Source organism: Colius striatus, chromosome 2 (assembly GCF_028858725.1).
Source record: "Colius striatus isolate bColStr4 chromosome 2, bColStr4.1.hap1, whole genome shotgun sequence".
Classification (NCBI taxonomy): Eukaryota; Metazoa; Chordata; class Aves; order Coliiformes; family Coliidae; genus Colius; species Colius striatus.
The window spans coordinates 112744891-112767360 of record NC_084760.1 but is presented as its reverse complement, the minus strand read 5'-3'; positions in this window follow the sequence as shown (position 1 = coordinate 112767360).

Sequence of the window (22470 nt, the reverse complement as noted above, 5' to 3'; positions counted from 1 at the left end):
CAGCCTTTAATACAGCACTACCAAGTAGCCAAATCCACCAGAACTAGTACATAACTGCAAGACATTTCCATCTCTGCCTATCAGATGTGCAGTTCTCTCAGCTGCCTACTCTGACCTGCTTTTTGCACTATTTTCCTCAAGAGAGACATCTGCACCCTGTTTTGTGGTCAGCACCTTAAAGAAGCAGCTTGTCCCAACTCAAAGAGCAAGAGCCACAATGAAGAAACCAAACCTTCATTGGCCTTGCTCTGATGAAAAACAGCTGACATGTAGCAGCTGTGGCACACATCAACAGAAAGCAGCAATTCTGAATAACCAGCCAATTCAAAATTATTTTGTCTCAACAGGGGAATTTTTTGAAAAGAGAAAGAGAAAGAGAAAGAGAAAGAGAAAGAGAAAGAGAAAGAGAAAGAGAAAGAGAAAGAGAAAGAGAAAGAGAAAGAGAAAGAGAAAGAGAAAGAGAAAGTACAGTCAAGGTAGGAATTACTTGGAATGCCTAAAAATAATTGTAAACTATTCTTTAGGTCTCTCAATTTCACTCAGAATAAATGATCTGCTGAAAAGCTGAGCTGAAACTAAAAAACTTTAGGCTACATAGAGCTGCTGATTTTTTACTGAATTTGCCATGATATTCTTCCTGAAAATAATGGCACAAAGTAAACAGTGAAGCAGATCATCTCCTCTGTGCCAAACCCCACAATTCACCAGGTGTGGAATAACTCTGCCATTGGATACAATATGCAAAATATTTCAGGTAGGAAATTAAAGGATCTTTTAACACCTTAATTGGCCCCAAAGCACTCCAAAACACTGGATAAATCCATCTATCATGACTGCAGATTTCTGCATCATTCCTGTGGCACAGAGATAACACTTTTATTCCTGGAATAAGCAAAAATAAATATATATATACAACAAAAAATAGCCCACAACACCAGGATAAATACAAACCATTTACTACATCATCTCTGAGTATGGGGGACTACCCTGTGGTTCCTGCTTTGCTCTGCTTCTTGTAAAGCTATATAATTGCTCGTCTCATGACAATGCTTTTTCTGTTGCTTCCACTCACTATACATTACTCTCCATCCTGTAGGATATACATGTACTTGCTAATTTATTATTAATATGATAACACAGGGCCTCATTTTCTTCTGTTAAACTGGTTTTCAGTAGCAGAAAATTTCCAGGAGGGCTGAAGAAAAAAAGTATCTTCATTTGGGGCTTAAATTGGCCTCCAAAATGTCATGAAAATATTGCTTAAAAGATGCATTTTTGCAAAGTGTGGGAAAACTCTTCAGTGATGTTTGGGTTATTCACTTGGGGTGAAAGAAAGCAGATTTTGGCTATGTGCACGCCTCAAATTACACACAAGCTGAACATTTCTAACTTCCCTTATAGATACTGGAATGTTACAGCCTGGGAGGGAGATGGGAGGGAGGCAAATGAAGAGAGAAAAACAGAGACACAATAATTTTAGCACACACCAGACAATTTTACATTTGCTTTTCCCTCAGAGATGCAAAACTTCAGCAAGTGATCTGCACTACAGGCTCCTAAGTAGGATATCTGCCCTGCAAAGTCAAATTTTATAGTGGCACCAAAGGATTTCACAGCTCCTAAATAGTATAAGTGGAGAAACTGGATTCTCTGCTTTCAGTTATTTTTGTAAAGGCAATGAAGTCCAGATTCAAAGTACTTGAACAGATTCTTCAATGTTATGCAGGAGTGTTATCTCACTACAATGTATTTGAGAAGTTAGACAATTCAAGATAGGCATGCCTTTCAAATAGTTTTTTGACTCACTATCACTCCTCTGACAGAGCAGATGTGAAAAATTAGTAAATACTAATATAGGGACTACCATTTATTTTCTCTTTCCTCAAACCCACAAATCCACAACTGTACTCAACCATGTTGTGCAAACAAAGGCTTTCCACTCTTGTTTTTTTTTAACAAGAAATTCAAAGTAATCTTTTTCTTATAACTGCTCTCCTGTGATGGGAGGAGAACTCTTGTTATGCTTTTAGCTTGAATTCAGTAAGTCCTGTGAGAGGTGATTGTTTACACTTGGCCAAATGTTTTCATATCTGTGCCAATTCAAAAACCACATATTTGTTCTTCACAGTGATTATTGATGTTAAGATGGTGGCCACATTCTGTGTTGTTCTCATCTACTTACAAATACAGATAAACTTTCTGTCAGAAGAATTCCTTTTAAACCTGCAAGTAGGACATCTTTCACATACAACCCCAACTGTAAACAAACAAACCCCAACATAAACAAAGGTACTTATTAAAGGCCTTACTTTGCAACTAGTATTATTCACAATAAACATTTTCAGTTTATCCTAGATGTAAAACATAAAAATCACCATGTCTGTATTTTCAAAAGCTAGTCAGAATCTCATGTCACTATTCATAATTTATTATGAATATCACACCCCAGGTACATGATGTTGGAAATGGTCAATAAAGATCGAGACTACGGGCAGGATTTGCCATCACTTACACTGGTAAAAAGCATATTTTATGAAAACAGAAAAAGGAAAAGATTTGGGCCAGAAATTCAGATGCATTTTTAGTTTGGGGAATTACAATAGGGACAGGACAAGCAAAAATTGCTGCTGTAAGCTTCCCATTTGGCATTTCCTCTTGGGTAACTTTGAACTGTTGCCCAATTTTTCCCTTCCCTCCACTTTTTAACTATTTCAGGTTCTGAGACATGAACTGATTCACACTGATGCCCAGATTTCATCTTCATATCACTGTTAACACCAACTACAACAGCTGAGGAATCCCAGCAGTTAGAGAGGCACCAGAGCTGCAGGTACTTCAGCAAATGCAGAACTCAAAGCATCTGAGTTGCCTCCTTTACTTCACAGGGGTCTGACGGTGCTGTCTTCAGGTTACAAAGGTAAGCATATGGTATATATATAAAAATTACTTTACTAGTATAAAGGATTCTTCAGGCATCTTTCAGTCATTTTTCATTACTAGAAACAGTAATAGTTTCTCACTGCTCTCATGTACATAACTGCTTCCTTGTCATGAACCTTTATTACGATATCACTAGTTTAATGCTGCTGGTCACAGAAATTAGCTATTTATTTACTGATTGTTTTAAAACTACTGGACAGTAAGTTGCCTTTTCAGACACTGAACCTCATCACCAGCATTGTACATCCTCATTCCTGCTCATCTCATTTCTGTACAGGACACACCAAACTGCTGTCACAATAATACAGAACTTGCAAGACTTCCCTCTTCATGGCTTCTATAGCATGAGAAGTCTCATTGGTTTTGTCAGATGTTGTGGGTAGGCTAGTAAAACTACTCCCCCAGGGCAGTGACTTCTCTGGAGTGAGCATCAAATAAGCTTGATTTGAGAGCTTTTGCTGCTTTCTCAGCTGATCAGGAACTTGAAATAATGCATGCTGCTCTAATAACCTACTTCATCTTCCCTGCCACACTTCGAGGAGTCCCAGTGAATAAGAACAATTTGCCAAGAAAGCATAAATTTAGAAAGTAATTCCATAGAAAGACTTCTGATACATGCAAAAGTCTGCACAGAAAACCACTGTGTACAAAGCATGGAGTGGAAGGCCTTAGAATTACTGTTTCTGTATAAAATGCCCACAAAGAAGAAAGTAGGCTACCCTAGTAATCTCTGCATCGAGAGATTTTCTGCCTGAAGAACATCAAGCACAACAGCTTCTTCTCACCCCTTTTGCAGACCAGCCCAATTGGTTTGAATCTCCTTTTTCTGTCTATCACAAGACACAAAAGGTTTCCACTGCAAGTTCTGAGACTTGATCGCTGCCTGCACCACACCAAGCTGCAGAAAGCAGATGCTGAGCTGACAAGCTCACTGAAATTTCTACCAAATTTCTGTGAAACTCTCCCATAAATAATCTGTCAACACTTGCTGTTCTTCACTAACATCTCACTGTTCTCAAAATAAATACCTCCTACAGCTACTTTTATTTGCCTGGACTACTTTAATCCACATTAGAAATTGTCTTTTTTTAACTTATGTTTAATGATCTTTGCTCAGAGCTCAAGTCCATCAAACTGATCTGAAAGATCAAATCAAAGTCTGTTGCCATCTGTACACAGAATTGTTGGGCTTCAATGGACTTCAAGTGGCCACACATTCTACCTCAACTGATTTATGACAACTACCTCATCATGCAGTTTTGCACACAGTAGTCTGTAGTACACTTCCAGGTTCTCTTAAATCCCAGGCAGAAGATAAAGCTTCCAATGTTTCTTATTTCTAAATATCTGAAAATCAGAAGCATTCAGAAACTAAGCTGGGTAATCATACATAAAAGGAGGAACACATTCAGTTGTAATAATCACTGCCTGGGCAAAAATCAAGAATCTACAACAGAATTTAAGAGCATTCTTTCTTTAGTTTTGGTTATTTTTCAAGGATCAGCAAGACTTTTAAGAAACAGCAGTATTCACTGCTAGCTATAAACCAGATAGTAAAATACATGGGGAAAGCATATATACCCCCCAAACACTAGTTCATGTCTCAAGCCAGATATCAAGTGTTCTGGCACTAAGCTATAGACAGATACACCAATACTGAGTTATCACTACAAAGAGTAATGTTTCACTAGAGGTGAGTAACTCTGCAGTGCAAGACTACTTTTACCTACTATCACACATTTAATGGTACTTGTGTTATTAATCACCTGAAGAGCTTACCCCAATGTTTTTAATGAAGTGCCTTAAGCACACAAGATGAGATTAACACAGGACATTAGTAGCAAAGAAAAAACAGACAAGGGTAAAGACATCTTTGAAGAGGATTAATATACATGGGTCCAGCTGGCAAACTCCATCCCAAGGACCCAGCCAAATAACAGGCCACTGAGTTGTAAGAAAATGCTGCTGTTTAATCATATTCTTCTTCCCTCAGCAAACACCAAAATAATGCAGAGTTAACATTTTCTCTGTCTGTGGGCTCATCACAAATAGTAAAGTCCATCTCCTTCCCGTTACTGAAGCTGTAAAGAGCTAAACACTTGCAAAAACACTTATGACAGCAGGTCTGTATGGAAAGTGAATTTCTGCCAGCTGACTACTTAAAAGTCTTAAGAACTTGAAGTTGGGCTCAGGCCATGCCTCTGTCGGCTGGACTGTGACTACCAAACAGCCTGAGCAGCCACGTTACCGTTTCAGATATATTGGTGAGTCTAAAGAGAAAGTCAGTGCACAGTATCATCCCACTTTCTAAACCACAAAAAGGCTGATGTTAAAAACACAATTCCAGTTCATCTGCTGATAAATGGGTCCTTTCTGGTTAATAAGTCTCACTCAATTGTCCCAATATTACTTATAAAGCCAAGTGGAGCACTAGCACAAGTAAATGAAACTGTGCCATTCATTGCTCCTTTTCTAGCCCTTAAGTGGAAGTCAAAATCCCATCTCCTGCAAGAGGGAGACATGTAACCACTTCTGATTCAAATTCTTATCCTCCCATTTGATAAAGTATAACACGTCATTACAGACATCTTTGCAATGAAAGGGAACATTTATTTTAGACATGAAAAACCAGGCAACTTAATTATGACCTTTCTGATGAGACAGTTCCTAGGTTTTCTACCAATATGTTCCCAGGCCCATTCCCAGGGGAATTCAGTGGTAACATGAAGAGCATGACCGTTTATTTGGCTTAAGGAACACATTAATTTATCTGGCTTATAGAATTTAAACATCTGACGAATGACAGTGTGGTTGATTTTATTCATCAGCTAATTGCTTTGCCACCTGGAGCTGCAGCTTTATATATTCAGCTTATAAAAGATCTGAAAAGGATCTCAATTATTCTTTAATTTGTTCCTTGAATATAAAGTAGGAAAATCTGGCTTAATCAAACATTGTCTCAATTCTACTGGGATATGTCTAGTTACCTTATAACAAGGTAAGCTTTCATTTAATCATATGATATGATAATTCCCTACTTTCAAGCCAAGTATCCTCTTAGTTACAATCAATTTTCCACTGAAAAAATAAACATTGTTTCTTTACTAAAATCCCTGTGGAGGAAAATAGTCCTTTTAATGCAACTTGCTGTTAGTGCAACCATCCTAGGAATTTTTGTGTTGGAATTCATTAAACCCCCTCATTTAGCACTGACGGGTAAATTGCAATATCCTGAGTTTTTACAAATGACTCTTCGCACAAAGAGTGATTTTTGGCATAGTTGGACAAGTCTGATAATGAGCATTTGGGCAGAATACTCAGATCAGCAAAATCTGGAGGCTATATTTTATTTTGCCATATAATACAGTTTTATTTTATATGGCATCCCCTGTAAAAAACAACTGCTTAATATTCTTTGTACTTATTCTGATGGCAAAAAAACAAAGGAGAAGAGAGAGCACAAACTACTTTTTCTCCAAAGAATCTGTGTCAAAAAAAACCCAGTTTCTATACCAAGATAGTACTATTAAAGATATAACTGGTTCATAGAGTCCTGCATAGTCATATAACAGATATTTGCCCACAACTGCACACCTCAGCAAAACATTTCCCAACACTAGACTACATTCAGCCTTTACCAGAGAAAGCCCAGATCTACAATGAGCTATAAAAAGAGTGCAAGAGAGATCAAGATTAGCCTGTGTCCTTATGTGAGTGCAGTAGTATGGAGTTTGCTACTTGGAAATAGCAGGTCAAAGTTTAAGATACTACCACATTGACTGTGAAAGACACTTAAGTGTGTGTTTGCACAGGAATAATTGAGGAAAAAGAGAAATCCCAATGAATTTGATCTGATGGAAAACTCTTTCTTTAACCTGCTGCCTGATCCAGTCATGAGTGCTGAGCTACACAGAAGACTTAAAGCTGAGGAGTTCAAAGGCTGGCCTGGCTGAAAGAATCTGATGAAAATGGTACAGCAGGCACTAGAGAAACAAATAGATAAGGAAATGATGTGAGGAAAAGCCACAAAACAAGTTAATAGTAAATTTATGTGTACTAAGTCCCAAAACACTGTGGAACCAGAGGCAGGAGGGATAAACCGAACCTGCAAGTGCTTCTACAGGCAGAAAACTCATCTCATAGCCAAAGCACTGAGGACCAGTAACACCTGGCCACAGAAAAGGCAACAGGAATAGCAGTATAGAAGGAGAAGTGTTTGAATGAGAGTGTGAAGCAGCTGACACAGTCCCATCTAGGCCACTGAGGAATGGTTTGGCAAGATAAACATGCTTATATGAGTCCTCAGAAGAGGAAGAAAATAAAATCACCCAATAAAGGAAGCAAGTGAAGATCTACCTAATGAAATCTATTTTGCATCTCTGGCTTTGGTAACATATGGTCCAGCTCCAATTGCCTGCCTTTATTTGCATAGGAAGCTCCTCATTTTGCACAGCATTCTAATGTGCACTAAAGGCATTAACAATAGTGATTTGTGGTATTAATATTATACTTTATATTAATTGTTTTTAATAAATTACTTTTATTTTTCAAACTGTACTTAGATTTGAGCAATTGAGCTACTGAGTTGCATTAAGGGGGAGAAGACACTGGTGAGGGATTTGGAGAGGAGTCATTTCCTCGGAAATGGATTTCTCCAGAAATTCAGATTCTCACTCTCCCTGGAAGGCTTTACATGCAGCTGGAGAGCCACAGTATACAGCATGAATACAAACACACAATGGCACTTTGAATTCAAAGGCCATTGACTTGAGTAAATACTCTAGAAGAAACTTGGGAATTTTGTCATAAAACAAGACAAGTGTTTCTGTATCCAAATTACATACTCTGGATTCATGAGGCAGAGGGGAAGCTTTCAGCAAAGGAGCCTGGTATGTGGCAATATTTCCTTGAGATCTCCCTGGAGCTCTTCTTCTGTGGCAATGTCAACTTTGTTCCACTCTAGCATCTGATACACATATGAAGTTGAAGGAACAGCTGATTTCTCAGTTAGTTTTGTTCATTGAATTCAGGTAACAATGTCTATATTTTTAGCATTAAAAAAATATCATTTTAAACAGTGTCCCTATGTCCTTACAGAAAGCTGCATGTTGGGTGCACTGAAGCCACTCTGAATGTTCTGTCTGTTTACTCAGAGATAGCTCTGTAAAATGGGCATATTTCTAAAAAGAGAAAAAAAGAATTTCCAAACCTAACTTTTCTGCCTTACAATTACTAAAGACCCATGTTTCCCTCAATGCAACCTGTTGCTTATGTATAATACAACCCATAAACCAACATGAATATGGCAAACTCTGAATTCAAACAGGTTGAATAGCCACATGTAGAATTTAGACCTAGACAGTGCACAAAGACTCAGAGCAATACTTAAATAAGCCAGAAAAACTCCAGTGTGGGCATACCACCAGCTAAATATTCCCTCTTGCTTCCTAATGAACTTGCCTTTCCTGGCAAGTGGAATAATGCAATGTGACCTACAATGCATCACAAAGCTAACAAAATAGTAAGGTCTGTGCTGACTTTTATACAGTGATAGCAGAAAAAAAGAGAGTGCTTTAAGTTTTTGGAGTACAAAAGTGTGATGTCCAGTAGTCTGACTCCTGGTAGAAATCAGAAATACCTACCATATACTTACAGCTGAGGTCACTAAAAAGAGCAGAAGCAGAGTATCCTCTGCCACAGCTTTTAGATCATCTACTAGTGCTTGCCCTGGATTTCAGAGAACTGCCAGAAGCCAAATGCAATAGCTGTATCTATGTCATTGCTAAATATATACAAACACATGAACAGCAAACAGCTATTTCAAACTCAAGTGTGCCCTTTTGGTCTAGTCTCCTTCTCTGGTGATGAAAGCAGCGACAGACGACAGTAGCCCCATTAGATTTTGGCTAGCATGAGAGAGGCTGTCCTGACCAGCAAGGAGAGTGTACTTCATTCTCCCGAACATATGGCAGCTATCAAGTGGAAGACTCAATTAGAGTTGTTCAGTGCTCTCCCAACTTAATCTTTTTTCAATGAATAAACTCTTGTTTTCTTAAAGAAATACCTATCCACGAAAAACACAAGTTTAATGGGGATTTGGGACACTGTTTCCCTTAATTAAAAAAAAAAGCTATTATTCTCATCTTCTAGCCTCTACTCCACTTTTCTCCTCCGTCTCTTTTGCCTCCAACAACTAATAGGGAACGTAAAAGAGTACCATCTCCCCCGTTTTTAGCAATGGAAAAGCTTTGGAACAGTTTCATTGAAGAAAAAAAAAGGAAAGAGAGGTGGGGGGAGATTTAAAACAAAAATTACTTGCAGAACAGATCAGATCTTTTTCCCAGGTTTCCAAGCTCCAAGCATTGCCAGAGCAAGCAATATTTGCCAGGCTTAAATTGAAGTGCATTGCCAATGGTCACCTCCTCTCCCATTGGTTTCCTTGCCAGCTTGCAGCCACATCAGCCTTAGAGACCCTGACAGCGTTGGCAGGAGAGACTGATTTGTAAGTCCATGTAGCTTGAGCATTTCTTTAAAAACAATCACTCCACATAAAAGTAGAAACTTAGTAGGGGGATGCTGCTCTCCTTGCTTTGGCTGCCTCTGAGTGAATAAATTGTATAGTCCAATGATATTAACAGCCTAATTGTCAGGAGTATTAATAAACTAAAGGTATGAGAAAGGCCTCATCAGTTTTCATTTAAGCTCAGAGTGCCTGTCTTTTCACCTTCTCATTACACAGAAGAGGGGAAAAAATATAAAGAGGGAGGAAGAAAAGGGGGAAGGGGGGGAAGGGAAAGTAAAATCCAAATATTTGCCTGCCAACCTCCTACCACAGCATGCAGGAACAGTTTTCCTACCAGCACTGGCACATAACTTTCATTTGTTACAAGGCAGTCTCATTAAAATAGATGTGCCTCGAATGGACACCACAGCTAGAAATTACTGATGATTGCAGGTATGGAGAGCTCAGCACCAGATTCAGTTGAGCTGGTTAGATGAATGTATAATTTTCCCAGCTCTCCTCATTCAATGGATGCTATTATTTCAAGCTCTAACAAACTTGTTTTCTACAAGAATTTAGTAATTCCTCACTTTTACCGAGGAATAGATGTACCCCTGAAACAAAGAAAGACAGGGGGAAAAAAAGATATTACAGAGATTTCCAGCACAAGAAGACAGTCAAGAGCATTCAAAATCTCTTGAAAAAGCAAATGTTTATGTCTTCCTCACTGTGGATCTCTATCAGAAATCTTTGAGAACGCAAGGCTGAAGATTTTGGAAGGAGCATAATCTAAGTGACCTGAGTTGTGGAGAGAAGAAACCCAAGAAAAACTAGTAGTAAGACCATCTGAGCAAGAGCAATAGATAGGACCAAGTCTGAAAGGCAGCATCATTGCATGCACATAAGCTAAGCCAATATTTTGTAGCAGACAATATCCCAGCAGAGAGTACAAAGCTGATAATTCTCATGCCACATAGCTCAGATCCAGGATCATGACATTTGTGGGTATAAGATGATGAGGATAGTTATTAAAAGAAGGAACAGAGAAATGGTCATGGAACTAAAGGATGCTGTCTTCAAGAAAGATGGAAAAATTCAGCTTGGATAGACAACAACTGGGAAACTCCCCAAAACCCACTAATCTTTAAAGACTAGAAATCCCAGACAGAGAACTTGTTATTACAGTCAGTGAGCAAGAGGAGGCACACAACCCTGGACAGCTGAAAGCAATAGTGTTGACAAGCATCAAGCAGACTGGAGCTTTTGCTGCTGTCCTGTGGATAGGTCAGAGGTTTGTGCAGATGGAGCACATAGAGCTTAGACTCAGTGTGCTGCAATACAGCATCCAGGATGCCCTCAGGGAGAATTAACAAAAATGAAAGCCACATCCCCAGTGAAGTTAAAATAATAAGACTGCAACCTGCACAGGCTACAAATGGATAAATTGGATAAAAATAAATCCGTGTCTCAACAACAAATCACGTTTTTAAGATAGCTGAGGTGAGGCAAATTCTGTCACAAGCTTAAAACGTAAAAAGAGCCTTGTTGTTGTTGTTGGGCACTTGCTAAGGAAAATGTTGTAACCCCTTCTTAAATAACCTCAAATATAGGATACTGCCACATGCTAGAAGTGTTCAAATAGGTTTCTTTACATGAGGTGATCTGAAATTCAGCCTCCTACCTCCTAAAGCAAAGCCATCAGAGTCTTCTGTGGTACCTCCACCTCTCCAATTGGCCATATTCCCTTTTGCAGGCTCTACTTGAATACTCAAAGATTTTTTTAAAAGCTCAAAAAATGACAACTTAAAACACCAGTATTTGTGGAAGACTACCTAAAAGCTGTATATCTAGATTCATCTCTTTTTCAGTCTTCTCAGAGAGGACATCTCAATGAAAGAACTCCAATTCCTTTCCACCGTGGTCCAAGCTCCCTTGGGTTTGATCCCACAAACATGGCTAACAAAAGCTATTGTTTCAGCAGTCCATGCAGACCAACTGTGGTAGACAGAGCTCCACAAGATTTATCTTGCCCCTTCTACTACTCAAACTGGTCCCCACATTACCTTTAACCTTGCTTTGTTTACCAGTAATGTAATCTCCTTTGTATATACTCAGATTAAAATACTTCCAGTCATGAGATTAGTCAACTAACGTGAGTGGAGGTCCCTCTCTCAGAAAGCAGCCACAGCCATACTACTTGAAGAGTTTAATATAAGGCTAAACACTAAAGAGCTATGGTAGGGAAAAATCTTGCCTCTAGGAAAGATAAGTATGTTGTGTTCCCTCAAATACACTGCTGAAAATGATTGTTGTGAGACCTTAACATTCTTTACTTTCATGAATTAGTTTTACACAGATCCTCTGGTTTCCTCAGTTGTGGGTCTACTCTTCCAATTATTAAGTCAGAATGAGAACTATTATTTCTTCTCAATCTCTTTACACACACACAGAGCATTAAGATAAAACCCAAGTTTCAGCCCCTTCCTTAATTTACACAGATTTTAAACAAAGCCAGAGGGCCAAATTTTCCTCCAGCACATAGGGGTAAAAAAAACCATCTAAAGTGGTCACACTTGAGTTAATGGAACTGTACCCATATAAAATTGCTAAAGGTAAACTGAGCCCTGAATCAGATTTTCGAGATTAAATGGACTAGCAAAAGGCTTGTGGAAATAACAGTATATGGAATGTGTGCAATAGCTGCCTTATCAAACTAGGACGCTCTGTAGAGATAACATGACACTACAACCATGTACTTGGCTACAACAATATAGGCAGCACTGTAATTACAATAATGACCTCCCAGAGCTATTGTGTCTTTAATTAAGTCTTTAAGAGTAGGCATTTGCCACTTAATCCTAACTCACTGTAACTACTGCAGCATATCATCTACATTTTCACAAAGAATTACTGTGTCATATTTCTGTCAGAAAGATGAAAGGGAATATTTCAGTTCAAGTGGCATTTACAGAATGAAACCGTATGAAGTAAGAGTACCATAGATGTCCTTTTAACAGCACTTCAGACCAAGTAAATGCTTCTGTTCCCTTTCTCTCTCCTTCTACTCTGCTTCCTCCCAGCATAAACTGGGAGAAAGCAGGAAGGAGGGGCTACACAGAGCCAATATCACACCTGATTACATGGATGATAAAGCTGTGACAACAGATTTTAACCAGAATATAGTGCACATCAGCAGTGCCATAAACTAACAATTTTCAAGTTTCACTTAACTCTTTACTACTCACCACAAAATCCAGTAAATTGTTTCTGTTGGTGCCCACTGTCACCACATTGTCCTTGGATGAGAGCGCTTTCCTGAGATCCCTTTCCATTCTGAAGTGTTTTGAGCTAAAGCAGTATTCAGTGCAAATGGGTACAGTCATGTTATTTTCAACATGACTAACGAATTGTTACTTAAGGGTACTTTGCTAATAACAATGCTGTAAAAGTGTGTAATTCTTTCAAGAAATGTGTGCGTGCGTGTGTTTATATAGAAGAGTTTCTGTCTGTTGTCTGAATGGCACCACTGTTAACTGAAACACAGAGACTCTGAGTAGCTCTGTCAGTTCTACTTTACTTTAACAGACTCACAGGCACCGGAGATGAGAACAATTTTCTGCTTGTTTATTTGAGGGATTCTTATTCTAACTATGGAAACCTGACTCGGCCCAATTTCCGTGTCTTTTCAGTGTCTTCTTTGATATGAATATTTTCACTCTGCTTTAGTACTGCCCTCCATCTACTCAAATAGCACATCCAAATAGTTTGATGAAGGAAATGAATTAAATCAAAACGAAAAGCTATGGAAGCAGTACAGGAATTTTAAAGTGATCGGCCTCTTGTGTATTTCTAGATCATCACAAGAGACTCTCAACACTTTGCCCTGCCAGTGCACAGCAGGGAAGAAACAAACACAACAGGATCTTAAGTTTTCCCCATAAACAAGGCAGAGGGTCTTTTGGCTAACAATCAGTACTGGTTTAACTCAAGCACTCTTACTGCTGTAGCCTTTCCAAAAGCACCCATATCCCAGTATCCTACCAGACTTTGATGTCTTCTTGGAGCCTTTTTACTTCTTCAAGCAAGTATGTTCAGTCTCTTCCCTTGCTGGCCTGTAAAATAAAGCACTGATTGCATTAATATGCTATTTGAATGACATATATAAAAAGAACACCCAAAATCTTCTCCCTTGTCATCAGAAACACTAATGTATCTTCTGTAAAGTCCTATTTCATTTTTGTCCTTCTGACCTGTGGCATGCTTGTTCTTCTCTTTTACCATTTTTTTCATGAGCCCTGAAAATACAAACCATTCACATCAAGATAGATGTCAATAGTTGCCTGAAGTTTCCTCCTTTCTCCTCTCCTTTTTTGTTTCCTATCATTTGCTGGAGTGTGAAGGTAGTATTACCTTCCCAAGTTGATCTCAATAGTAATCCCCAGTTTCTAGAGCATGAGATAAAGATGCCAAGTCATTCTTTTCTGCCACTTCAGATGTAAATAACACTAGTACACGGACACAACCTCTTAGCAAATTCCAATCACCTGCCCACACACCAAGCAAGTCTAGCGAGGTAATTAACACTGACACTGAGAAATAAAGTGAACAAAGATTTTTTGGCATTATAAACCCCATACTACAAATCAAATTTTGCACATGCAAGTGCAAAGACTTGCCAATAAACACCTGTTACATCATTAACAAACCACCTGAAGAACAACCAGTTAAAGAGTCTGAAGTGGCTGAAGAGAAGCATTCCTTGTTAGAAAGTAATTCAAGCTCCTCTAACACACCAGGAAGGGTCTACAAGACTGGCCTATAACCAGCATTGTCTGGGGCTCCATACAAAAAGAGAAGTTTATAAAAAACTGGGTTCCTGCCAGCAAGGAAGAATTTCTTCCCTGTTCAGGTGAAGGAGCATTGGAATGGGCTGCCCAGATGCGTCGTTGAGTCTCCTTCTCTGGGGACATTCAAACCCCACCTGGATGAGTTCCTGTGTGACCTACTCTAGGCACAGGGGTTGGACTAGATGATCTTTTGAGGTCTCTTCCAGCCCTTTAAGATTCTATGATTCTGTGAATGTTGTGAATCATGTCTTTTCTCTTCTTGATTGAATTGAGGATGAAGAGGAAAATGACAAAACATTTATTTCTTTGGATCTCAGATAACCAAAGGAAAACCAAGACCAAAATATAGTTTCCAGTATTTCTGCTCAGTACAAGAAGTTCACCAAAACTACCCCATTTTGGTTTTTTATTAACCCTTCTTATGGGCAGCTAATTGTGAAATTAACACACTTTTTCAAAAGATTCAAAAGAAAAATGTTCTAACTTTCCTTAAATGAGAGGTATCGTTTCAGCATATCAGAATGCTTTCACGTGTGTTTCTGCTTCTAAAGAATAATCCAGCATCCCTGTGAGGATGCAGCAATGTGATAGACACATCTTAAATTACTTCCCTAAGGTGAGAGAATGGAGTTCAACCTTAATGAACCAGCTCTCTTGCCAATACTTTTGCATGCCATCCCTAACCAGACCCTTCTCTCTAGACTTAATGTGAAAAGGTCACTGGCCTTTTTATCTGGAGAAGATAGCCCCTGCAAAGTCCAACCATCTCTTCGTTTCATTTGACACCAGTACAACAGCTTCTGCTCTGCTGTTATAAGGCAGGCACCTCTGAATGCCTGATCACATATCTCTCTACTACAACTTGACAGGCTTGCAGTGTGAAAGATGTGTTAGAGTTCATTCCATTTGGAAAAGAACATCTTTAACTGCTGAAATAGTATCTCCCTCTCTGTCTAGAAGATGTGTTAAGTAATTGCAAGTTCTTCTTGACAATTAGACGTTCTGCCATTGATTTCAGCAAGCTTTAGATCACACCCATTTTTACCAAATGAGACTGTTTGGGTTTTATTTCTTCAAGGAATCTAGGTTGAGTCCATAAATGCTACAATAGTCTCAGGTAGCAGCACAACAGGACATACAAACTCACACACTTTCACACTTCAAGCAGAATGGCTTTCCCCACACACACATAACTGCCCTCTTTTAAAACCTGATTACATTACACAAATATTTCACTAATGAATTTATTATTTCTGCACAAGACAGATTTTTGTTCCGCTAAGCTGAATTAATTCTCTCAGATACTACTCCTGGTTAGAGTCTGAAACAGCCTATTTTAAAGTTATCCCTGGCATGTGAAACAGTATCTTCACAGAGACTTCTGAAATTCTATCCTCTCACAGCATTCGTATCCCAACAAATAACCTTGTATTTCCTAGGCACAGGAGGAATCAATGAATCCGTCTTTATCGTTTTTAAGACCTTTTTCTCTTATTTGGGGGCATGAAATCCCTTTCATGCACTAAAAATTCAGCCAGCTTTTGACACTTTAAACATGCAAAATATTGACAGATTCCCAAAGTCAAACCTTTCTGATCACAGAAGTATCTCTCTCAAAAAGTAAAGCAAAAGGCCCACATTAAGTATATGCTAGCAACAAGAAATGAACAGATACATCCATGTTTGAGCTCAGCATCTATAAAACAAGAGATGGAAAAATTGCAGACAGGCAATCTAGAGAGTAGATTGAAGGGGATGGAATAATAATCTGCCCATGCAAACAAGGCTGTTGCCAACAAGAGGGGGCTAATCTGTCCTTTTCCACAGCAAATAGGTCAAGAAGTTATATGCTGAGCTTGCTGCACAGAAGATTCAGGGAAGACAGGAAAAGTAGAGAACGTGAAGCCTTCTAATGGTTAGGAAAATGAAACCTAGGAACAGATTGCTGCAGCTTGGAACAGCAGTCTCTGGCAGAGGTGGCCTTGGTCGACACTGTGTTCCTCAGAGCAGCACCAGCAGAGCTGATCCTGCCGTAGGGCAGAACAGCATATATAACATTCAGTTTCTTCCCAACTACCTAAGGTGGGAGCAGGATCCCACCTGACAAGAGTTTTGTTATTCATTTTAAACACATGAGGATTTATTTTTAAATACTTTTATTAATGAGCCAATATGGCCCAATAATGTGCATTTTTTTCTGAAGATAATGCAAAACCTGTGGTTGAAATGCCTTGTGAAAGCTATGAAGCTCACCAGTGACAGCAGAAAAGGTGGCAAATGGTTCCCCACCCCCAGCATCCTGCGTTGTACATTGTTATATACAGAACTGCTCTTGTTGAGTCTGAAGTGAGCCAACTGGAAAGCAGACAGAAGCAGGTACTGATATTACACCAGAACATATTGTCACTGTTAGAGCCAAATTACCGTCACTGAAGCTGCCAATTATTCCCAAGTCACTGATATATTATTTTTTTTTTAATCCCAGAGAATGATCTTCTGCTGGAGGCTTTTTCACACCCATGACTCTGAAGTATCCCTGGTGGCATGTTGGCTAATTAAGAGCAAAATCCATCTCTTGATGAAATAACACTGCCACTGAAAAAGATTTCTACAGTTAGTAAAAATGCTTAATCAGGCTAGAAGGAGCAGCATCCTAACACTTGCACTAAGCACAGGAAAGGTCTACAGCTAGCAATTAACAATGATGAAAAGGACAGTGATTTAAAGCATATTGCCATGACATTTTTATCAAACTAAATGAGTTTGCTAGGCCCAGCGGCTGCATATGCTTATTGTCATTTAATGTTTGGATAGCAACACATCAGGCACAGAGTATCAGGAGGTGCCGAATTTAATAAGTCATTTTGACACTGGTGTGAAACGAGCAAATCAGCATTCTGAGGAATGTGTTCACACTCTGAGCAGACAGGCAGACATCCTAAGCATGTGAGGTGACACCAATCAACAAAAAAAAAAGGGGAGGCGGGAAAGAGAGGGAGAGAGATGAAAGCCAGAAGAAGAAACAGGCAGCAATACTCTGATGAAAAACTAGTTCTGTCCTGTCTCCTGGTTTGGCTGGTTGGTGTCAACAAGGCAGATTTCTTTTCACTGAGGCTGAGATGTACTGTGTCTCTTTGACGGCTTCAATCTCATGTATTATTTAAGCCCTACATGGATTATCTCAAATGAACTAAAATTAATGTCATGGAAACCTTTCAGGACTTTTTATTGCTTTAGAGGCAATGCAAAATTCCTGCCACGTGCACAGTTAATCAGAACTTGGTTTTTAGCACAACAAGGCTGGCTCTGCACACACACTTTGTGAGCCTCTCAGACACTTTCTCCCTGAAGCCCAGAGGAGTTGTGTCTGTGTGTGCAAACTAAGGCTCTGGCTTTTCATGACTTTCAAAGAACCGGCAGCAGTTTTGATCCTCGCTCCTCTGCCCTCTGCAGATTGGCTGCTCCCTCCGTCCCTCGCCTTCCAACCCTTTTTATATTCTCTTTACCTCAGGGTATGTCTGTGGTGCAGAGGTACCTGAGCTAGCTATAAAACTCACCAGCTCAGGTGCTGCTGTAGATGAGGTTGTATGGAGCTCAGTGCAGACTAATTTACTCCTGCTGTCACTAATTCATTTAAAGCTAGTTCAACTATGGCTACCTGACAGACTCACTTCCCACATTCATCCATACTATCGTGTCCCTGTCCTTGCCCCTTCACTTCCAAATGCTCCATAATTCATCACCAATGTTTTCAGTGGGATGATCCACTTCTAAATTAGTTCTTTTGCCTCCCTCAAAAAATGTTGGTACTAATTCAACAATCCTTTTGCATTTTATCTCAAACTGTGCCTTAACTACAGAGCTTACAAATTCCACTTTCCTCCAGTCCCAAATGCCTAAAAATACAAGTTCTCAGAAGAAAAATGTCAACTCCTTATCTTGCAGAGCATTAGAAGGTACATTAGGATATGATAAGACAGCTGTTACGATGAAGAAAAATAAAGCACATAGGAACATAACCTAGAGTGGGAGCAGCATTTGGGAGATGTGCTGTAAAGGGAGGAAGAAGAGAGATGAAAGTATCATCTTCCTATGTGCTGTAGATGTCCTAACAAGAAGAATGAGCATTTACTTTCCTCACATATATTGTTTGGAATTACTCCCCTTCACTTGCACTCTTCTCCACAAAAGACCAAAAGTTTGAGCTGTCTACCAGGTGAAATACATCAACAAAGCACGAAAGGAGACATGAGATAGCATTGACACTGAAACCAAGTAATTAAATCAACACACAGAGCCCACATTTAATGGGGTATCCACTAAAAAATAAGGACAGTTACTATTTTTATGGACCAATGGAAAGTCTCAAGTGAATAGTGCCAGGCTATTGATGATGTCCTTACTTGTCAAAGGAATTCCCCATCCCCAGACACTGCTGCTCCTGGTCCAGTCACAGATTACATCAAAAAACTGGTAGCTATCTGTCTCCCCACTTTATGTCTCAAAACCAGTGACCAAAATAAAACACTGTCCTCAGTACATCTTCAGTAAGGAAGCAGAACAGAAACATTTCAGCCATAAACCTCCTCCAAATGATGATGCTTCATGCCTTAGGGAGATTCAGGACAGAGCACCCCCACTTCAGCAGCGACATGCTCACCGTATTTCCCCAGCCTTCACATATATGTGGGGCACAGGTTGGGGGGTATTTTATAGGCTTCAGGGGTTGAATTCAATGGAATATCTCTGGCAGCACATGATGACTCTGGCTTATTAAAGTTACAAGTGTATTACATTGTTAGTTAAAGTTTTCAATAAAGACTGAAACAAGAGCAAGAAGGGCTCTGAGACTACAAAAATCCTAGTAATGGAAGAGCTGTACACAATGCTGGACAAGATGTAAGGGACATGCAGCTGTGAAAGACAGAAGGAGCAGGAAGAGGATTGTGAAGCATGCAGACTCACAAGTAGATCACAGCCATCCAAACAGACACTGCTGAGAGAAGACGGGAGCAAGCACTGGTGCTCAGCCAGGTATGATGCTCTTCTCAGTTCCAAGAGTACATTCCCCTTCTAGGATTTAGGTGGCTAAGCTAAAGAGTTCAGCTGGCTAAGTCCAAGGTCAGCTCCTTCACTGACAAGAACTGTTGTGAAGAAAACCAGAAGCAAAGACCTTCCCCTCATTTCCCTTGAGAACTACTTTTTAAGCTGAGGCTTTACCACTGGCTCCCAACTTTGATAACTGTCAGGAAGCAGTGAGAGCTGCCTGTTCTGCAAGGGACAGGAAGCTAGGAATGGAGCACTAACATCACCAGAGTGGAGTTTGGATGGAAATTAGCAGGTCTAGGTCAGGGTCAGAGTACGGTGGGGTCTTGTGATCACCCAGCAGGTCTGCAGTGATAAGGCACATCTGATGCCAAGCCAGGAAGCCCAACCAGAAGGTCCAGTTTAGGGTGACAGTTGTGTGAGTGCAAGACCATCACTGATACAGCTGCCACAAGACTGCCGTAGAGCACAGGTAGGGGCCAGCAGTTAAGCTCTAGCTTAAAAGCAGTTTCCAAAGGAAAAGAGGGGCAGGCCATCACTTCTAGCTTTCTTCACACAGCTGTTATCGGTGAAGGAGCTGATCTGGGACTCTGCCAGCTGAACTCTGTAACGCAGCAAGTTACAGACAGCTCCAATTCCTCAGGCCTCACATCAGTCATCTCTCACTGCCACTCCCAGGAAAGATCATGAGAGGAAAAAGAGGGTTTGATGGACCAGGTTGTCCACCCCATTACTACTCATTGTAAACTCTAGCAAGACTGAAGTAGAAGGAAAGAAAAAATGCTGAAGGCAAACCCAGTGTCTGTTACAGCAAGGTTCAAAGGCCACCCTCAACTCTTTGAATTTCAGTCTCTTCTCTGTGACCACAGGTTACAAACATTTTAAAGTTTTTCTTTACTCTTCAGAAGTCAGCTTATCTATACTGTAAGTCCCTGCAGGGAGAGGGGCTAGAGCAAAAAGCAGAGAGAGAGGACTTCTATGACCAACACATCCTCCATCTTTGTTTAATTTGAGGGGTGAGGGAGGAGGAAAGAGAACTACCTACAGACCCAAACTGAACATTGCTTTGTTCTTTCATCCTTCACAGAGAAGGTATATCCAAACATCACACCAAAGCTGCACTCTTTGTCTTCAAGCTGCAGCAGTTTACATAGCTCAATTTAAAATGCCTTGTATCCACTGGAATGCATAAAAGGAGCAATAAAATTTTTACTAGCTGAAATTATAATAGACTTTTCCCTCTTTGGTCTTTCTTCTCACACTCTCTCCTAAGATGCCACAGTTCAGTGTGTGGGCAGTACAGCCTCTTCCTAGCCGGTTCCTACATTATAACATTAATACCAGGCAGTAGAAGCATATCAGCCCAAGATGAAAAGGTTTTGAGTCCTTCATCCTTAGTTAATATCGTTTTCTTCTGCAGACTTACTTTATACTAACTCAGTGCCCATGAGGGCAGTGCAACTCTGGCAGTCTGATGGGAAGATGGTGCTAATGCAGCTTCTTGGTTAGCTGCCAGATGCAGCATGAAGACAGCAGCATCCTTCATGTCCCTGAAGAAGAATAAGAGCTTTTCCTCCCTCTTCTCTGAGTTGCTAGTATGCCCAGCACTGCAGAGCATGAAATCCAACACCATCTCTAAGCTTGCATCATCACATGTCCAATTAGGTCATGTTGTGTGTGAGGAAATGTTTCAAAACAGACTTAAGAAAACTTATGTGAGGATCTTCCACTTGGGAAGGAGCATGAGCACACAAATATATCCCTTTGCTTACAGCTTAAAAAGAAAAAACACCTTCCAAAAGAGGTGCAGAGTCTGCAAATGCCTCTACTTTGCCATGTGTGCAGTAATGTAGTTGTGTCTGCTTTTTAAAACACTGACTCCTCTCTCTCTTACACAGTTTGTTATTACGTTGCATCACTGCAGTCAGGTTGCACCTGCTAAGTATGCTCTAAACCAGAGACACCACCCAGAGAATGAAGTATCTGTTCAAGCTAAAGAGGAATAGGAGAACTTAGGCCCCAAGGGAGATTTACTCTCCACATCTTCAAGCCCAAACAGCTCTAACTTGTCATTCTTTCATTTTGAGGTGGAGAAAACAGAATATTAAACCCCATGAAGAGATGCCCAGGCATGTCTGATGTTTTTTTCCCCCCTTAGTCTACCATAAAGAAGGTGAAAATCACAGTTTCTCTGTCGTTGAAGAAAAAACACCCAAACAACCAACCACCACCACCATGTTAAAATCCAAATGTTGAAACAAGTGGTAAGTGAGCCACATCAGGAATTTTATTTCACTAAAGCAGGTACCACAGATTGAACAGAGTGGTTTCTGCTTTAAATAGGAATGACTCAAGTATCAGTAACAACGCCCCTGAATTCTGCAGCCCAAATATATAACTCTCTGCATGCATCAGGTATCATACAAGTGGAGAGCAAGTAAAAAGTGGCAGACGGACAAGCTTATGGTCTCCTGTTCATTTTCCAGTCAAGTTATAAAGAGCTGCTTGGTTTCCCTCCCAGACTGGCAGCTTTTGGAGTGACAAGCTGCAGTGTGTCCACGTATTACACAAAGTTTTGACTATTTCTAAGGAAAGACAGACTCTAAAGATGATGTGAGCTGGTGAAACACTTTTTCACATTCCTGCTACAAGCAACCTGCAGACATTGTAATGTCCAGAAGGACACTAAAGAGATAAGAAAGGTCAGTTCAGAAGTATCAACAAGTTGAGTCTAAAAACAGAAAAAAATGCCTTCTCGAGTACCTCCTGACTCCCAAAGTAAACATCTGCTGGCTGAGGGGACAGCACTGTTATCAGCTGCTACTCTGACCTCCCCAAAGGCAATTCCACTGCTCTGACATTAGCTGAGGAATTACAGGGGTCAGTAGAGAAGAGCCAATGCTGGGAGACTGGAGAGCTCCTCCAGGAAATGGGAACTGGAAGATGTATGGAAATAGCATCATCATTACAGTCATGATAAAAGTAGCAAAAGGAAAACACAGCCTAAATAGTCATACCAAACATATTTGTGTTCTTTCCTCTAGGTCTTCACTAACAAAAATCACTTTGTTTTCTGGAGATGATGCCTGGGCATTACTACTACACAATCTTTTATGGCATCCATTAGAGGTGCTG